This window comes from Haliotis rubra, unplaced genomic scaffold (genome assembly GCF_003918875.1).
Source record: "Haliotis rubra isolate DU_JTF1 unplaced genomic scaffold, ASM391887v1 Scf657, whole genome shotgun sequence".
Classification (NCBI taxonomy): domain Eukaryota; kingdom Metazoa; phylum Mollusca; class Gastropoda; order Lepetellida; family Haliotidae; genus Haliotis; species Haliotis rubra.
This window is the reverse complement of record NW_025767365.1, coordinates 408819-429372: the sequence shown is the minus strand read 5'-3', so window position 1 is coordinate 429372 and position 20554 is coordinate 408819. Positions and strand designations below refer to the sequence as shown.

General features: G+C 41.9%; 1 protein-coding gene across 1 annotated transcript in view; it reads left to right on the top strand.

Moving 5' to 3' along the window:
- LOC124257304 (kin of IRRE-like protein 1) overlaps nt 1-20554 on the top strand; it is a 295543-nt gene that overhangs the window by 72383 nt on the left and 202606 nt on the right. The window contains exon 2 of the mRNA XM_046691339.1: nt 2903-2997. The gene's annotated coding sequence lies outside the window, so the exon portion shown is untranslated. The remainder of the gene's footprint in view (nt 1-2902; nt 2998-20554) is intronic.

The window sequence follows — 20554 nt, the reverse complement described above, 5'->3', positions numbered from 1 at the left end:
TTGTATTATGATGATTATGCACAGCTGAAAACATTTAAAAGTCAAGTTTCGTCATGTGTTGCTGTAGCACAGGTGGATAATAAGACATCCTCAAATCAATCAGTCACTCATTGAAATATGTTAAAAACATATGTTCCAAGTGTAAATCAATTGAAATGTTGTTTCAAGATGGCTTATAATTGACTTACAGCTGTCCATTTCGAAAAGTTGTGGGATATTTAAACAGTGGAAATTGTGTCACATAATCCAACAAAAGTCTAGATTACCTCAGTTCCTGTTCTATCATTAAGCATTTGGGGCTGCATTTGGATTATATTTTCTAATTTGCAGATGTATATCTTTAAATAAGATAGATGTATTTCTGGGACTGTATTGGTTGAGCATCACTATGACAACAGGAACTGGGACTGCTAAGTACCTTCACACATGGGACATGGTAATTCCTGATTATGTAAATCCTGCCTTGTTGACTTAAATATCAACACTGTAAATCAAAGCAGATTTTTTACGGCATATTTTCCAGGAGTAATGGGTCTGGCTTGTTGTTGATTTCATGGCCAGATGTTGAAGGGACTCTACATGTGTAACTGTTTTCAAAATGATCGATCACCAGAATCAATTTGTGATTTGTTTGTCTGGTGATCCCTGTTTGGTTCTGTTCCCCTGTTCGTCCAGGCAAGGGGAAATTAATGAATTAGGGTTATCAAACTCTCCTCAGCTTCTGGTGTAGCTAGGGACACTTGTGTCATACTTCATTAGGACTGGCACCAATTCCATCACTTGTGTGGCCAGCTCGGGACAGTCCAGTTATCCAGACAAGCTGAGGCCCAGTTGAGGACAAGATGAATTCATGTTCGTGTCATGGGGAGGATAAGTAGAGGATTTGGGCATAGACATATCCTCTGTCATTCCACACTTCCCCGGTTGGGTACATATGGTGCGGGGCTCCATCTTGGGGCCTCTACTGCATGATCTGGTGCCGATCTTTATAGTCAGCAGTACAAAGACCTCAGAATTAGGCTGTTCCTGCAGATGACATGGTGACATGGTGACAGTACAGAGGCTGGTGATGTTGCTGATGACAATACAGCTGTTCACTTTCTGTCTTGATTACATTATGATTGAAGGTCACCTGGATTCAGGATTGATCACATAACAGTTGGAGCTCTGCTGGTTTGATGACATCATGATGGGGCTCTTCTTGTTTGATGACATGACAGTTGGAGCTCTGCTGGCTTGATGACATGACAATTGGAGCTCTGCTGGCTTGATGACATGACAATTGGAGCTCTGCTGGCTTGTTGACATGACAGTTGCAGCTCTGCTGGCTGGATGACATGACAGTTGGAGCTGTACTGGCTTGATGACATGACAGTTGGAGCTCTGCTGGCCTGATGACATGACAGTTAGAGCTCTGCTGGCTTCATGAGATGACAATTGGAGCTCTACTGGCTTGATGACATGACAGTTGGAGCTCTACTGGCCTGATGACATGACAGTTGGAGCTCTGCTGACTTGATGACATGACAACTGGAGCTCTGCTGCCTTGATGACATGACAGTTGGAGCTCTACTGGCCTGATGACATGACAGTTGGAGCTCTGCTGACTTGATGACATGACAATTGGAGCTCTACTGGCTTGATGACATGCCAGTTGGAGCTCTACTGGCTTGATGACATGACAGTTGGAGCTCTACTGGCTTGATGACATGACGGTTTGAGCTCTGCTGGCTTGATGACATGACAGTTGGAGCTCTGCTGGCCTGATGACATGACAATTGGAGCTCTGCTGGCTTGATGACATGACAGTTGGAGCTCTGCTTGCTTGATGACATGACAATTGGAGCTCTACTGGCTTGATGACATGACAGTTGGAGCTCTACTGGCTTGATGACATGACAGTTGGAGCTCTACTGGCTTGATAACATGACAGTTGGAGCTCTACTGGCTTGATGACATGGCAGTTGGAGCTGTGCTGACTTGATGACATGGCAGTTGGAGCTGTGCTGACTTGATGACATGACAGTTGGAGCTATACTGGCTTGATGACATGACAATTGGAGCTCAGCTGGCTTGATGATATAACAGTTGGAGCTCTACTGGCTTGATGACATGACAATTGGAGCTCTGCTGGCCTGATGACATGACAATTGGAGCTCTGCTGGCCTGATGACATGACAACTGGAGCTCTGCTGGCTTGATGACATGACAGTTGGAGCTCTACTGGCTTGATGACATGACAGTTGGAGCTCTGCTGGCTTGATGACATGACAGTTGGAGCTCTGCTGGCTTGATGATATAACAGTTGGAGCTCTGCTGGCTTGATGATATAACAGTTGGAGCTCTACTGGCTTGATGAAATGGCAGTCGGAGCCCTTCTGGTTTGATGACATGACAGTTGGAGCTTTGCTGGCTTGATGACATGACAGTTGGAGCTCTGCTGGCTTCATGATATAACAGTTGGAGCTCTGTTGGCCTGATGACATGACAGTTGGAACTCTGTTGGCTTGATGACATGACAGTTGGAGCTCTACTCCAAGGCATTACAGCTAAGCTGCGCTGGTTCAGCCACCTGATCTGGGGTTACTTTGGTTTAGATTTTATGGTCTTATGTTTTAAGAAAATATCCAAATCCTAATGAATTGTATTCATCACACTAAAGGGGTGTATTTTTCATCATGTAATTGATTAATTTATTATAGAGGATCTGTTAAGACATGTTAATGTGTGTAATACTAAGGCTAGAATGAAGTTGACGTGACTATGGCCAAATGTAGACCAGTGTTAGTGTTGTCAATTCCTATTACTGTCCATTCCTAAAAATACCACCTTTGCTGGTACCAACCTGTACTGAAATGTTTAATCCTAATTGAGTTAATGGAACTTGGTTCTGTTATTTCAGGTTTCTATCAATCAGTGGAGTTTACTGAGGGGTGTTTACGACTACTAGGACCTGTGTTGACAGCTAGGTGTCACACTGACCAGCAAGGCTTTCAGGTATGTTTTCATATATCTGCTCACTGTTGACAAACATGACCCAGTGCTGGGGAACAATACATATGAGCACTGGGACAGGAGGGGAGTATGCCTTTGTTCTGGCATCACATGGGTAGTCATTATGTGAAGGATTCAGTGCCAAACTGATGAGCTTTTGTTAATGTTGTAGACAGATTGTTTGTACTTCTATCATACCATGACTACTGAACGGAGTTAAATGATACTTACTGTAGGATTGGCATTGTCTTTAACCTTTTTTTAACCTTTTATATTCATCATTATTCACATAATAGATAAATACTAACAGGTTTCTGTCCTCAAACAATAACAATAACCATTTATTATTCTGCATCTATATTAAATTCCAAATCTCTACTACTCTTTACTTATTTCATATTTTTCCTTACTTTTTTAATTCGCCTTCCATTTAAATTTCCATTAACACTCCGTTTCTATGTTTTTTTTGGGTAGTAACACCATTCTTTCAAAATTTCTAATTTTTGTTCCCCATCATTTCTTAATAAGTGTACTACCCTGTCGCCGAAATACCTTAGTTGTGCATGAGATGCTAAATAAAGTTAATAACTAACTAATCTAGAAGTTGGTGAGTCAATAATGAAGTATACAACTTGATGAAATACACAATGCCATTTAGAAAGTGGTCAAATGTAACATATGTTATATTTGGTATTACACTTTGTTAGTAAAGTACAGATTCTAGTACTTTTGTTGGGTTGAGTCCCATCTGGGATTCGGAACACACACCCTCCGAGTCAGGCACCTAATCGCCAGCACACAAAGTCAGACACCTAGACCGCTCAGCCACCGCTCAGCCTTGCGTGGAAGCCGTGGTGGCTGCGCGGTCTAGGCGACTGACTTTGTGAAAGAATCTACATCGAAACACTGCTCTATGCAATAAACAATAAGTTGTCATCCATGAAGTTGTATGCTTCATTTTTAAATTATGCTACTTGTTTTACAACAGACAGATGAAACATCATGTTCACTTTTGATTTTGAAATCATATTGTATTTCTATGTGTCAGACCTAATGGGTTGTGTAAAAAGGGATCAAAATATAAGCAAACAAGAAAATATATATCAAACTGGACATTGCAAGCTACAAAGACATTGTTTGTTATTAATTGTTTTCTGAATATTTTTTTTATTCTTTTATCGGGCAAATTGATACATGGAAGATACAGTGTTGTTGCTCCACATCTTTTACCACTTTCATCTCTGAGTGAAGGTTGCTGCTTGAAATAAAAGTTGTAAAACTTTTCCACAAATCACTGTCAGTGTAGTTAAAGCAAAGGCACTACTTCACTATACAAGAGAAAATGACTATCAATGAAAACAACAATAAAACAATTGTAGCAAATCCTGAAATATGTGACTGCTAATCACACTCATTTGAATCCAATATTGTGACAGTTAATGCAGTGATGGTGATCCCGTTGTAAATACTGCACACTGAAACATTCAAATTATTCATTCAACTAATCTGCCTCCTTCATTAATTTTAGAGCCAACACAAATTGATTTCTTTGTTAATTTTTCCAATTCACAAAATTTCTAAAGAGCATTTATTCTCAAATCCAATTTTTGTTCTTAGGTGTTTTGCTAGACACCATAATGGCTGGCACTTGATGTTTATTGTGAATATAACCAGCCACGTGTAGGACGGACAGCTTACTGTCGAGGAGACAGAACCACAGTCAGCTGGCTGTGGGACCTGTGTAATCAGGGAACAAACTGTGTGCAAGATTGGAAATTCACAGTTCAACATTGTGTCAGTTGCATAAAAATTCAAGTGGCATCAATTGCTTGTATTATGTTGACACATGTGCCTTTGTAGTGTAGACTTGTTGCTAGGAAATGTGATGGAAACCAGTTAAATATTCATTTGTATTTGTAAAAGTGTCTTGACTTTGCTTAACAGGGAAGTATTGAGTTGAATAGTGAGTGCATGGAACTACATTGTATGTTCAGCCTTTATAAATGTGTTGTCTTATCTACCAGGTACTGGGTTTGGTATGCTGGGTATCTGGGATGTAATAAATATGAAATCTTATCTACCAGGTACTGGGTTTAGTATGCTGGATATCTAGGATGTGATAAATGTGCATGGTTATCTACCAGGTACTGAGATTGGTGTATGCTGGGTATCTAGGATGTGATAAATGTGCATGGTTATCTACCAGGTACTGAGATTGGTGTATGCTGGGTATCTAGGATGTGATAAATGTGCATGGTTATCTACCAGGTACTGAGATTGGTGTATGCTGGGTATCTAGGATGTGATAAATGTGCATTGTTATCTACCAGGTACTGAGATTGGTGTATGCTGGGTATCTAGGATGTGATAAATGTGCATGGTTATCTACCAGGTACTGAGATTGGTATATGCTGGGTATCTAGGATGTGATAAATGTGCATGGTTATCTACCAGGTACTGAGATTGGTGTATGCTGGGTATCTAGGATGTGATAAATGTGCATGGTTATCTACCAGGTACTGAGATTGGTATATGCTGGGTATCTAGGATGTGATAAATGTGCATGGTTATCTACCAGGTACTGAGATTGGTGTATGCTGGGTATCTAGGATGTGATAAATGTGCATGGTTATCTACCAGGTACTGAGATTGGTATATGCTGGGTATCTAGGATGTGATAAATGTGCATGGTTATCTACCAGGTACTGAGATTGGTATATGCTGGGGATATCATGGTTAGGTATGAGATGGTATAAATGTGATGTGATAAATGGTTATCTACCAGGTACTGAGATTGGTATATGCTGGGTATCTAGGATGTGATAAATGTGCATGGTTATCTACCAGGTACTGAGATTGGTGTATGCTGGGTATCTAGGATGTGATAAATGTGCATTGTTATCTACCAGGTACTGAGATTGGTATATGCTGGGTATCTAGGATGTGATAAATGTGCATGGTTATCTACCAGGTACTGAGATTGGTGTATGCTGGGTATCTAGGATGTGATAAATGTGCATGGTTATCTACCAGGTACTGAGATTGGTATATGCTGGGTATCTAGGATGTGATAAATGTGCATTGTTATCTACCAGGTACTGAGATTGGTGTATGCTGGGTATCTAGGATGTGATAAATGTGCATGGTTATCTACCAGGTACTGAGATTGGTATATGCTGGGTATCTAGGATGTGATAAATGTGCATGGTTATCTACCAGGTACTGAGATTGGTATACTGAAGAAGTTGAAGCAATGGTGTGTGTTAACAAGCTACCCAGAGTGGAGGGTTTAACAGTTAAAGCATCTTTCTGCGTTGACGTGAATGGATTGGAAACTGGCTTTCAAAATGATTTCACAATGCCATTTAAAAAGTGGTCAAATGTAACATATGTTATATTTGTGATTACACTTTCTTAGTAAAGTACAGATTCTAGTACTTTTGTTGGGTTGAGTCCCATCTGGGATTCGAACCCACACCAAATCACCAGCACACAAAGTCAGCTGCCTAACCTGCTCAGCCACCACAACTTACACAAATTTAGCTTTCAAAATTTGATCATTATGCATTTTTAAAAAAACAGTTTAGCTATACTACATAAAATGTTTACTTTAGTTGTTCTCAACAGACACAAGTGTTTCATACAGGAAACATTGTGTCATACACAGCAAGAGACAAGTGTTAACAGATCATTGTAAGGAACAACATGACACACTCCAGTAGGTTAATGTAGTTCTGATTGACTGGAGAAGTAAGTACCATGATATTGTGTGCACACATATAATAACTATTGGGATATCTACATGGATATGTATATTTCCATTTGGATTCTAATAATTTAATGAATTATGATAGTCATATTCTATTTACTATATATCATGGTGATTAATAGATCCTACTTGTAGTGTGGCACAGGTGATTGTGCATCAATGCTGGCTATTTCCACGTCCTCAGTTTTTCACCAATACTGGACAATGAGCAGCCGCCGTTTTGTATGTTAACTGTTTATCAGCTCCCATTGCCACAGTTAATAAATGTGATCTACAATCATAAAACTATTTTCAAAGAAATGTGAGATATCAATTTATTTCCTCCCTTTGTTGTGTGTTCAGTACAGCAGCTTTATGCATTATCAGCTCAGCTCTGGTGCCTATTATGCTGAGAGTTGGAGGCACCAAGCGGCGCCAACAGAATGGTTTTCATAGTTTGCTGTGACGAGGACGTTTTGTCGTTAAGGGAGCAATCAATGGTTTTGAATCTAATCTCACATTTATTTCAATTCAATAATCTGTGTTGGGTTATAAAGTTTTTGCACCAGTGTATCAATGGAGGAATTACATGCAATGAAAATATCGGCACTGATTATGTTTCGTTGATTTCCAATAAAAATCTGAAAGCGACATTTACCATGTTCTGTGTAGGGCCAAAGGCTATGAGTGGATCTAAAACTTGTACGAACACTTCCTTTGCGATTCCTCGATAAATCACTAGCCGGTGGCTCTCTGCCTGTGCGTAGGATGCTCCTGATGTGAAATTGCAACAATTAATGCGAGGTATAAATTGATATGGAGTACTTAGCTTGGAGACAAGATTTTATCATATTCTTTGAACTTGCAAGTCAAAAAATATTTCCGTAATAGTTGACATTTTTTGGTCAGGTTAATACCTGCAGGTTGTTATCGTGTTAATTACCAGAGTGGTCTGAATGTTGAAGAGGTGTGCTGGTGTGGAGGCTGCAGTTGTTGTAGTCTGTCATTACTGATGCTGCTGCTACATCAAGGAGATCCTCGTTACACAGCACCACAGCAGAGAGGGATGGAGTAATGGAGCCTCGATTAAGAAAGTGGAATTGAATCTGTCATCAGAAACTCAATGAGTATACTCAGACTGTAATATGACCTGCAAATGTAATCCTTGCATTAACTGATGGTTCAGCTATGTATTCCACTCTGGTCAGTGTATAAACTGCTAGTACTGCTATGTATTCTACTCTGGTCAGTGTATAAACTGCTAGTACTGCTATGTATTCCACCCTGGTCAGTGTATAAACTGCTGGTACTGCTGTGTATTCCACTCTGGTCAGTGTATAAACTGCTAGTACTGCTTATGTATTCTACTCTCGTCAGTGTATAAACTGCTAGTACTGCTATGTATTCCACTCTGGTCAGTGTATAAACTGCTAGTACTGCTATGTATTCCACTCTGGTCAGTGTATAAACTGCTAGTACTGCTATGTATTCCACTCTGGTCAGTGTATAAACTGCTGGTACTGCTATGTATTCCACTCTGGTCAGTGTATAAACTGCTAGTACTGCTATGTATTCCACCCTGGTCAGTGTATAAACTGCTAGTACTGCTATGTATTCCACCCTGGTCAGTGTATAAACTGCTGGTACTGCTATGTATTCCACCCTGGTCAGTGTATAAACTGCTAGTACTGCTATGTATTCCACTCTGGTCAGTGTATAAACTGCTAGTACTGCTATGTATTCCACTCTGGTCAGTGTATAAACTGCTAGTACTGCTATGTATTCCACTCTGGTCAGTGTATAAACTGCTAGTACTGCTATGTATTCCACTCTGGTCAGTGTATAAACTCTGCTATGTACTGCTATGTATTCCACTCTGGTCAGTGTATAAACTGCTAGTACTGCTATGTATTCCACTCTGGTCAGTGTATAAACTGCTTATACTATGTATTCTGGTCAGTGTATGTATTCTACTGCTAGTATAAAACTGCTGCTATGTATTCCACAGTGTATAAACTGCTAGTACTGCTATGTCAGGTCAGTGTATAAACTGCTGCTAGTACTGCTATGTATTCCACCCTGGTCAGTGTATAAACTGCTAGTACTGCTATGTATTCCAGTGTATAAACTCTGGTCAGTGTGTATAAACTGCTAGTACTGCTATGTATTCCACCCTGGTCAGTGTATAAACTGCTAGTACTGCTATGTATTCCACTCTGGTCAGTGTATAAACTGCTAGTACTGCTATGTATTCCACTCTGGTCAGTGTATAAACTGCTAGTACTGCTATGTATTCCACTCTGGTCAGTGTATAAACTGCTAGTACTGCTATGTATTCCACTCTGGTCAGTGTATAAACTGCTGGTCTGTACTGCTATGTATTCCACTCCTGGTCAGTGTATAAACTGCTAGTACTGCTATGTATTCCACTCTGGTCAGTGTATAAACTGCTAGTACTGCTATGTATTCCACTCTCGTCAGTGTATAAACTGCTATGTATTCCACTCTGGTCAGTGTATAAACTGCTAGTACTGCTATGTATTCCACTCTGGTCAGTGTATAAACTGCTAGTACTGCTATGTATTCCACTCTGGTCAGTGTATAAACTGCTAGTACTGCTATGTATTCCACTCTGGTCAGTGTATAAACTGCTGTAGTACTGCTATTCCACTCTGGTAGTGTATAAACTGCCTGCTATGTATTCCACTCTGGTCAGTGTATAAACTGCTAGTAACTGCTATGTATTCACTCTGGTCGGTATAAAGCTATGTATTCCATGTTCTATTCCTCTGGTCAGTGTATAAACTGCTGGTACTGCTATGTATTCCACTCTGGTCAGTGTATAAACTGCTAAACTGCTATGTATAAACTGCTAGTACTGCTATGTATTCCACTGGTCAGTGTATAAACTGCTAGTACTGCTATGTATTCCACTCTGGTCAGTGTATAAACTGCTAGGTAGTGTAAAACTGCCTGCTATGTATTCCACTCTGGTCAGTGTATAAACTGCTAGTACTGCTAGTGTATAAACTCTACTGCTGGTCAGTGTATAAAGTACTGCTAGTACTGCTATGTATTCCACTCTGGTCAGTGTATAAACTGCTAGTACTGCTATGTATTCTACTCTGGTCAGTGTATAAACTGCTGGTACTGCTATTCCACTCTGGCTATGTATTCCCACTCTGGTCAGTGTATAAACTGCTAGTACTGCTATGTATTCTACCCTGGTCAGTGTATAAACTGCTAGTACTGCTATGTATTCTACTCTGGTCAGTGTATAAACTGCTAGTACTGCTATGTATTCTACTCTGGTCAGTGTATAAACTGCTAGTACTGCTATGTATTCCACTCTGGTCAGTGTATAAACTGCTAGTACTGTATTCCACTCTGGTCAGTGTATAAACTGCTAGTACTGCTATGTATTCCACTCTCGTCAGTGTATAAACTGCTAGTACTGCTATGTATTCTACTCTGGTCAGTGTATAAACTGCTGGTACTGCTATGTATTCCACTCTTGTCAGTGTATAAACTGCTAGTACTGCTATGTATTCTACTCTGGTCAGTGTATAAACTGCTAGTACTGCTATGTATTCCACTCTGGTCAGTGTATAAACTGCTATGTATTCCACTCTGGTCAGTGTATAAACTGCTAGTACTGCTATGTATTCCACTCCGGTCAGTGTATAAACTGCTAGTACTGCTATGTATTCTACTCTGGTCAGTGTATAAACTGCTGGTACTGCTATGTATTCCACTCTGGTCAGTGTATAAACTGCTAGTACTGCTATGTATTCCACTCTCGTCAGTGTATAAACTGCTAGTACTGCTATGTATTCTACTCTGGTCAGTGTATAAACTGCTAGTACTGCTATGTATTCTACTCTGGTCAGTGTATAAACTGCTATGTATTCCACCCTGGTCAGTGTATAAACTGCTAGTACTGCTACGTATTCTACTCTGGTCAGTGTATAAACTGCTAGTACTGCTATGTATTCCACTCTCGTCAGTGTATAAACTGCTAGTACTGCTATGTATTCTACTCTGGTCAGTGTATAAACTGCTAGTACTGCTATGTATTCCACTCTGGTCAGTGTATAAACTGCTAGTACTGCTATGTATTCCACTCTCGTCAGTGTATAAACTGCTATGTATTCCACTCTCGACAGTGTATAAACTGCTAGTACTGCTATGTATTCCACTCTCGTCAGTGTATAAACTGCTATGTATTCCACTCTGGTCAGTGTATAAACTGCTAGTACTGCTATGTATTCCACTCTCGTCAGTGTATAAACTGCTAGTACTGCTATGTATTTGTAGTACTGCCAGTTATTCAACTTCAAGTTTTACAAAATAAGAAAGTAAGACAAATACTTTCTTTGCGATGACTTTGACATAGCCTTAAGACAAGAATTTTAAATGTATGCAAGCAGTCCACTACGTGGCACAAAATAAATTAATACCACTAATGTCATCAATATTTTAACAGCAAAAAGTCACTGACTGATGTCCAGTTGATGTTGTTAGGCTCAATGATGATTCTATCCTCCAGTATGATCCCTGCTGACTAGCATGTTGTATTCCTGTCTGTCAGCAGCGGGCTGGGTTCTTCCATCACGTGGTAGTTGTACCAAATATACGACCTACAGCCATCTAAGTGTACAGACTTTATGTAGTGATAACACATCGTAGTCATGAGGCAGATCAACATTAACTATTGTGCTGAGATAACTTGATGTATCCTGTTTTTACTCACAAGACCATAATACAAGAGTTATCGGTTAGTGATGGGACCAAGCAAGCTGCCGTGATGTATTTGTGTGTCTGATTCAATCCGTCAGTGTGTGGCCAGTAGCCAGCTTTGTTCACCTCCAGTTTCTGGTGTTAAAGCCTCCGCCTGTGGTAGTCTTTCAGGATACAGCTCTGGGTCCCACTATCGTCTGATTCACAGAGGGCCTAGCAGGTCAGCACTGTTGGCAATGCTTGCTTCATGAAGGGATGTCTTTATTAGATACGGCAATTCAGAATGGGTCATCTGGTTTGGTTTCAGTGTCCAGTAATACCATTAGTTACAGGGCAATTTGGTCATCACGGGGCTGCATTGACTGTAGGCTACAGAGACAGACTATTGATCTTGAGCAGCTCCCTCAGCAAAGGAAACACACACACACCGACAGTTTATATAGGGAACTCTCTCGGGGCACACCAAATAGGAAAGTACAAAATAGTGGACTCAACTGCCAAATTTTACAGTTAAGCTGTGATGGATCTGCCACTGTAGCCTGTTACAGATGAAGGGGATGACTGAGAAGTGCTGGCTTATATCATCAGTTTAGTTTATAGCAGGGGACTTGGGCTGGCACTACCCTCAAGCCTGGACTCCTGTAGTCCCAGCATGGTCAGTGCAGGCTCAGAATCTCACCAAACTTCAGAATCATTATTCAGTCACTGCCTTTACTGCTGCTGGTGATACATAGACTGTAATTAACATCCGTGAAAGGTCTTAGCGATATTGTCACAAATGTGGATGCAGTCACAGTAACTAAGTCCACCCTCTCCCGATCTTCCAGTCTGTCACCTCCATCTCTACAATTCAGTCTGCCGAGTTGTCACAGCCCAGAGTACCACTGCTGTAGCTAACAGCCTTGTTCAGCTGAATTCACCTGATTTCACAGCAGATTTTCCAATCCATGGTTTAGGAAGTAACCACATTTACCTTTCTTATTTCATCCCATAAAATGGAGGAACTGATCACAGATACTGAAGTTAAGGATGCCCACCTTGTTATAAGTTTCATTAAGCTGTACTTTCAGATATTACAAGTATTTAGCTCATTCTAATACAGATTTACATTCAGTGGTATCAGCTTTCTGTTTTTTCCCTAAAATTGTTAAGTGGGAACGTCTTTCCAGTTTGAGACAAAACAGGTTTGAAAAGGCGAAACAACCATTAGAAAGGATGGTGGTGGTCCCAGTAGTACACTGACAGACCCTTGTGTACAGCATCAGACAGTGTGGTGGTCCCAGTAGTACTCTGACAGACGCTGGTGTACAGCATCAGACAGTGTGGTGGTGGTCCCAGTAGTACTCTGACAGACCCTGGTGTACAGCATCAGACAGTGTGGTGGTCCCAGTAGTACTCTGACAGACCCTGGTGTACAGCATCAGACAGTGTGGTGGTCCCAGTAGTACTCTGACAGACGCTGGTGTACAGCATCAGACAGTGTGGTGGTGGTCCCAGTAGTACTCTGACAGACGCTGGTGTACAGCATCAGACAGTGTGGTGGTGGTCCCAGTAGTACTCTGACAGACCCTGGTGTACAGCATCAGACAGTGTGGTGGTCCCAGTAGTACTCTGACAGACGCTGGTGTACAGCATCAGACAGTGTGGTGGTGGTCCCAGTAGTACTCTGACAGACCCTGGTGTACAGCATCAGACAGTGTGGTGGTCCCAGTAGTACTCTGACAGACCCTGGTGAGTGTGGTGGTGGTCCCAGTAGTACTCTGACAGACGCTGGTGTACAGCATCAGACAGTGTGGTGGTGGTCCCAGTAGTACACTGACAGACCCTGGTGTACAGCATCAGACAGTGTGGTGGTCCCAGTAGTACTCTGACAGACCCTGGTGTACAGCATCAGACAGTGTGGTGGTGGTCCCAGTAGTACTCTGACAGACCCTGGTGTACAGCATCAGACAGTGTGGTGGTGGTGGTCCCAGTAGTACACTGACAGACCCTGGTGTACAGCATCAGACAGTGTGGTGGTCCCAGTAGTACTCTGACAGACCCTGGTGTACAGCATCAGACAGTGTGGTGGTGGTCCCAGTAGTACTCTGACAGACGCTGGTGTACAGCATCAGACAGTGTGGTGGTGGTCCCAGTAGTACTCTGACAGACCCTGGTGTACAGCATCAGACAGTGTGGTGGTCCCAGTAGTACTCTGACAGACCCTGGTGAGTGTGGTGGTGGTCCCAGTAGTACTCTGACAGACCCTGGTGTACAGCATCAGACAGTGTGGTGGTCCCAGTAGTACACTGACAGACCCTTGTGTACAGCATCAGACAGTGTGGTGGTGGTCCCAGTAGTACTCTGACAGACCCTGGTGTACAGCATCAGACAGTGTGGTGGTGGTCCCAGTAGTACTCTGACAGACCCTGGTGTACAGCATCAGACAGTGTGGTGGTCCCAGTAGTACTCTGACAGACCCTGGTGTACAGCATCAGACAGTGTGGTGGTGGTCCCAGTAGTACACTGACAGACCCTGGTGTACAGCATCAGACAGTGTGGTGGTCCCAGTAGTACTCTGACAGACCCTGGTGTACAGCATCAGACAGTGTGGTGGTGGTCCCAGTAGTACACTGACAGACCCTGGTGTACAGCATCAGACAGTGTGGTGGTGGTCCCAGTAGTACACCTGACACTGACAGACCCTGGTGTACAGCATCAGACAGTGTGGTGGTACCCAGTAGTACACTGAGAAGAGTTGTACAGATCAGGTCTACAATATCTAATTGAGGAAGAGTTCTGCATCAGGTAAAGCCTGGTGTACTAAGTCATCATAATAGCAGTGTTTGGCACTGTCCTAGTCCATTGAGGCTATGGTTAGCATTTGGTGTTTCCACTCACTCTAATTCTGTCTTTTGTCATCATCTGTGATTACTAAACCAAGGCATCATGCAACACCACGGCAAATCAATTCATTATCTAGTGAGAAGGGAATGACTGCAAACAGTTTTATTGACAAACATTCTCATGATGGAATACCCAGGTAGATAATTTGATTACATTATTGACATTGTGGACAGGAGTGTTTGTATTAACTCTATACATGTTTGCAGAATGAATATTGTATCAGTATTTACTCAGTGAGAGTTGGGTAATTGATCACATTCTGTTGCACTTAAATTTGATAGTATTGTAATTCGGGGTTATTGGGTAAATTAAAAAGCCACATTGAAGTGTCAAGCCATTACATGGAACCAGCAGTATACTATTAAACTATACCACTGGTAGCCAATAGACAGCAACATGATGAAACTGTGTACTGGAAGTGGGAGACAAAGGTTCTTCAATACTGTTATCTGTCACTGTCACTGGGGTGGTTAGGTGAGTTGGTGGGAGGGAGGGTCTGATGTATACAGACCGTCAAGGCCTGGTGTCTTGACGCCTTGTTGAATAACTTCATCATTACTTGTTTACTCATCATTATTTGTTTACAGTTGGTTGTAGTCAACGGGAGGTACAGAGACATACCGGAGGCCAACAGTGTGTTGGTTGTAGTGAATTGGCGGGTACAGAGACATACCGGAGGCTAACAGTTTGTTGGTTGTAGTCAATGGGAGGGTACAGAGACATACTGGAGAGCAGCAGTTTGTTGGTTGTAGTCAATGGGAGGGTACAGAGACATACTGGAGGCCAACAGTGTGTTGGTTGTAGTCAATGGGAGGGAACAGAGACATACTGGAGCCAACAGTTTGTTGGTTGTAGTCAATGGGAGGGTACAGAGACATACTGGAGGCTAACAGTTTGTTGGTTGTAGTCAATGGGAGGGTACAGAGACATACCGGAGGCCAACAGTTTGTTGGTTGTAGTCAATGGGAGGGTACAGAGACATACTGGAGGCTAACAGTTTGTTGGTTGTAGTCAATGGGAGGGTACAGAGACATACTGGAGGCTAACAGTTTGTTGGTTGTAGTCAATGGGAGGGTACAGAGACATACTGGAGGCCAACAGTTTGTTGGTTGTAGTCAATGGCAGGGTACAGAGACATACTGGAGGCCAACAGTTTGTTGGTTGTAGTCAGTTTGTTGGTTGTAGTCAATGGGAGGGTACAGAGACATACTGGAGGCCAACAGTTTGTTGGTTGTAGTCAATGGGAGGGTACAGAGACATACTGGAGGCCAAGAGTTTGTTGGTTGTAGTCAATGGGAGGGTACAGAGACATACTGGAGGCCAACAGTTTGTTGGTTGTAGTCAATGGGAGGGTACAGAGACATACTGGAGGCCAACAGTTTGTTGGTTGTAGTCAATGGGAGGGTACAGAGACATACTGGAGGCTAAGAGTGGGTTGGTTGTAGTCAATGGGAGGGTACAGAGACATACTGGAGGCCAACAGTTTGTTGGTTGTAGTCAATGGGAGGGTACAGAGACATACTGGAGGCTAAGAGTGGGTTGGTTGTAGTCAATGGGAGGGTACAGAGACATACTGGAGGCCAACAGTTTGTTGGGTGTAGTCAATGGGAGGGTACAGAGACATACTGGAGGCCAGCAGTTTGTTGGTTGTAGTCAATGGGAGGGTACAGAGACATACTGGAGGCCAACAGTGTGTTGGTTGTAGTCAATGGTAGGGTACAGAGACATACTGGAGGCTAACAGTTTGTTGGTTGTAGTCAATGGGAGGGTACAGGCCAACAGTTTGTTTGTCTAACCATGCCAACGATGATTCTGACATGTCTCTGTACTCTCTCCAACCGTGAAGATCTTCAGTAACCCATGCTTGTCATGAGAGGCGATCACGACTAACGGGATCGGGTGGTCAGGCTCGCTGACTTGGTTGACACATGTCATCAGTTCCCAGTTGCGTGGATCAATGCATATATGCTGTTGATCACTGGATTGTCTGGTCCAGACTTGATTATTTACAGACCACCACCATATGGCTGGAATATTGCTGAGTGCAGCGTAAAACTAAACTCACTCACTCACTGTACTCTCCCTTTAAATAACACCTGATTACATCTACTTGAGCTCTGATGAATGAAGGAGATTTAGATTTTTCAGAATGATATTTTCTATGAAGGTATGAAGATGATAGTGTGACATGGCATCAAGTCACTTCCTTCTCTGCCTAGATACTGCCAACACTATGTTCAGCTCCAGTCAAAAGACAGCAGATAAGTATTTTAAGATCAAAGCAATTAGGTCAGAGTCATACAGGATTAAACAACCTATCTCGTTTAGGATGTGCTTAAAAGGCATGCGCCTGAAGTTCGTGTGGCTAGTGGAGGCTTGGCTGGTGTAAAACACTACTGGAAGGACATAAAACCAGCAAATCAATGGGTGCGCCATGCCGAAAACACGGGTGTGTGAATTATCGTGCAATTTGATTAAAATGACGGCGTCCTCCCTTTGTTGCCATATGTGATGTCCAACTGAGGGGTTGCTGTGGTTGGAGTTACCTCCCTGCATGACTCCTCTTTAATGTTTGAGGTCACAGAAATGCAATAATGTCATTAATGAGAAGCAGACCATTTGATCATAATTCTGAATCAATACAAGTGGATTAATGAAACAAGACATTGGTAACCAATTACACCCCTGAGATGATTACAGTATATACAGCTTCCACACTGTGACTAGGTACTGGTAATGGTTCATCCAGATGTTGAATATAAGTGATAATGCAATAGACCCCTCTGGCCCAAGGTGAAGCTTAACTTCACTACAGTAACTAAAACAGATTAAAATTTAAACATAATTTTACAATAATCTTTCAAGATTTGGAAGTGAGTGTTCTTCGACTTTTTTTAATGTACATGGGAACAGGAATGGCAATTTTCTCATTTCTCTAATGTAATTCAATTTTATTTTCACACACTTTTAATCAAGTGTTGGGTGACTTGTGTTGAATGTTTCCTCTCAAACCTGCCACTGATATTTCTGATAATTCATTTTGGTTTTGACACTTTCTGTGTGGAAAACAGTTTTGTGAATGAGACAAGCCTGTGGCCATGTTCGGCCATCCGCTGTGTGACAACCATTAGCCCCAGGGGATTATGGGAGCTTGGAAGTGTCAAGAACAATACAGACAGTCATTGCTGTGTTTGATGTATTCACTATCCGCTTCAACTTCTCATTAAAAGACAATTGAAGGTCATTACTATAGGACTTAGGGTGGTCTTTGTCCAATTCCAAGATGCTAAGATAGGATCGCTTAATTGTGACATTCCTCTGTCCGGTTGTTGGAGTTAGATTAGTGAGATGGAGAAGTCCTGTGTAAAGTGTGGCTGTAAGGGTTGCTGTAAGTCCTCCATCACCTCAGTGTAATGTTATCTGGCGACTGATGGCCACACTCAGACCACGTAATCCTGTCATCGGCTCTCTGGCACTTACAGTAATGCAACTTATGACAGATCTACTTCCCTGCATCTCAGTATTATGTGTGCACATTACACTACATGCTGCAGATAACTGATGAAAGTGTTCTTCCAGCTGATACGCTGTGGATTGGTTGGGGGCAGATATTCTTCCCTGTGTGTGTAGGGGAGAGGGGCGTTGGTCTGCTCTATCTGTTTCCCCCATGCCAGGATATAGTCACACACTGTTGCAGAATAATGCCTGTATATTTGGAATGTGATGTTAAAGAGAATTGACTGAGAATCTGTCGTTCATAAGCATATGAAAAGCAAATTTTGATGTTCACAAGTTTCCCTATGTTTAAGTGACATTAACCCTGTACCTCAGCACATGTATGGGAATTCTGTTGCATTAGCATTGTTTCTGATGATTTAAGCACTGAAATCTTGAACATGTTTTTGCAAACATTGGGAAAAGTGATAGTTTTCACTGCATGCAAATTACATGAATATCCTCTTTCAACCTATCATAGTGAACAAACAGAAGATACGCAAACACAAGCTTACATATTTGATCTCTGTCTAGACTGATGGTCTGAATTTACCACAGTATCTATTTGACACATCTTTATCACCTTTCTTCCAATGACTGGCCAATTGGTTGATACACAGATTCGTTAACAGTTTCCATTATCTTAAATACATAAGATGTATCTGAGGAGCAGTTTGATTATACCTAAGCTCATGTCTCCTCTCCAGCTGAGGAAATATTTTATTCTGAGTTCCACTGGGATGTTGTAAAAATGGATTCACATATACCTAACACAAATGTTCTAACTGTGTGAATGTGAGGGCTTGTCACTGTATATTCCTAGAGTCCAAAATTGAAAGTGCTATGTCTTTCCAATGTACGGACTGAATTGTCCTATTGAACCCAGTCTTCGGAGATATGCTAGAGATGTGAGTCTGGAATACCAGGCTGCCATTGGTATTAAGATTATTGTATTTCCCATACTTCAGCATAGACGTATGACAGTCACAGCCTAAAATACTCTTTGTGATGTCTATGATGTTTCAACAAAAGTAGTACCCAAACTAGTGTTTCCAACACACTGGTGTTGCTGGTATCTCTGACTCCCTACATGATGTTGAGTCTCCAGAACCAGGGTTATGAATACACTGGTGTTGCTGGTATCTCTGACTCCCTACATAATGTTGAGTCTCCAGAACCAGGGTTATGAACACACTGGTGTTGCTGGTATCTCTGACTCCCTACATAATGTTGAGTCTCCAGAACCAGGGTTATGAATACACTGGTGTTGCTGGTATCTCTGACTCCCTACATAATGTTGAGTCTCCAGAACCAGGGTTATGATACATAATGTTGAGTCTCCAGAACCAGGGTTATGAACACACTGGTGTTGCTGGTATCTCTGACTCCCTACATAGTCTCCAGATCCATGTTGAGTCTCCAGAACCAGGGTTATGAACACACTGGTGTGCTGGTATCTGGACTCCCTACATAATGTTGAGTCTCCAGAACCAGGGTTATGATACATAATGTTGAGTCTCCAGATCCAGGGTTATGAACACACTGGTGTTGCTGGTATCTCTGACTCCCTACATAATGTTGAGTCTCCAGAACCAGGGTTATGAACACACTGGTGTTGCTGGTATCTCTGACTCCCTACATAATGTTGAGTCTCCAGATCCAGGGTTATGAACACACTGGTGTTGCTGGTATCTCTGACTCCCTACATAATGTTGAGTCTCCAGAACCAGGGTTATGATACATAATGTTGAGTCTCCAGAACCAGGGTTATGAACACACTGGTGTTGCTATATTGGTTTGATGTTGCTGGACAGTTTGGAGCCCCCAACCAGGATTACCTTGTGTTGAGTGGAAACAAGTAATTAAAGCCCTGGTCCTAATCATGTTTCCTATACATGGGTTATTCAGCAGTAGACCATATATGCAGTGGTGTCCTCAAGCTGCTATGTAAGTCAGCTCTATGGTGCTCCAACACTACAACAGGTGCCTGTTGTTGTCATAAAACAACTTTTAGTTGATGATGTGGAGTAAGAACAGAATACATCACTGGGGATACCTGAAAAGGGAGAATATATACTGGCTGTAAATCCCATTCTTCTTCAGGTTTCCTTATTTCACCGAGGGATTTGCTTTGCTACAAATAGATATTTTGATGTTTTGAAGGAAGATGTTCCAAGGGCAAACAATCTTATTATAACAGCTGGGAGCAGATGTATGCGACAGATGTTATGTCATGAAATATGTCTGAAATCCCTTTTGATTATCTGGAGAGGGATTTGTACAAAAGTAATTTTCTTACTATTTGTCCTCCATCTGTTTTATTGCAGCTGTAGGCATATCAAAGAACAATCAAGAATGGTAGACAACTTCATTTCAGTCTGATCATTCTGTCTGTTTTAGTCATACAATTCAATGAGGACTTCCTGCTGTAGGGAAACAGGCTATTCATAAGTAAATTGACAAAAAGATTGACGTGTTACAAAGTGTATGTTGATAACGTAATGGGTAAAGGAAGCGGAGCTCTTCACATGTTGCCAGCAGGACTTGTTGCTTTTAGGACTAAAGCTTAGTCACATTGTCTACACCCTGGAGCATGGTCACATCATGTACACCTAGAGCACAGTCACACCGTGTACACCTAGAGCACAGTCACATCATGTACACCTGGAGCACAGTCACATCATGTACACC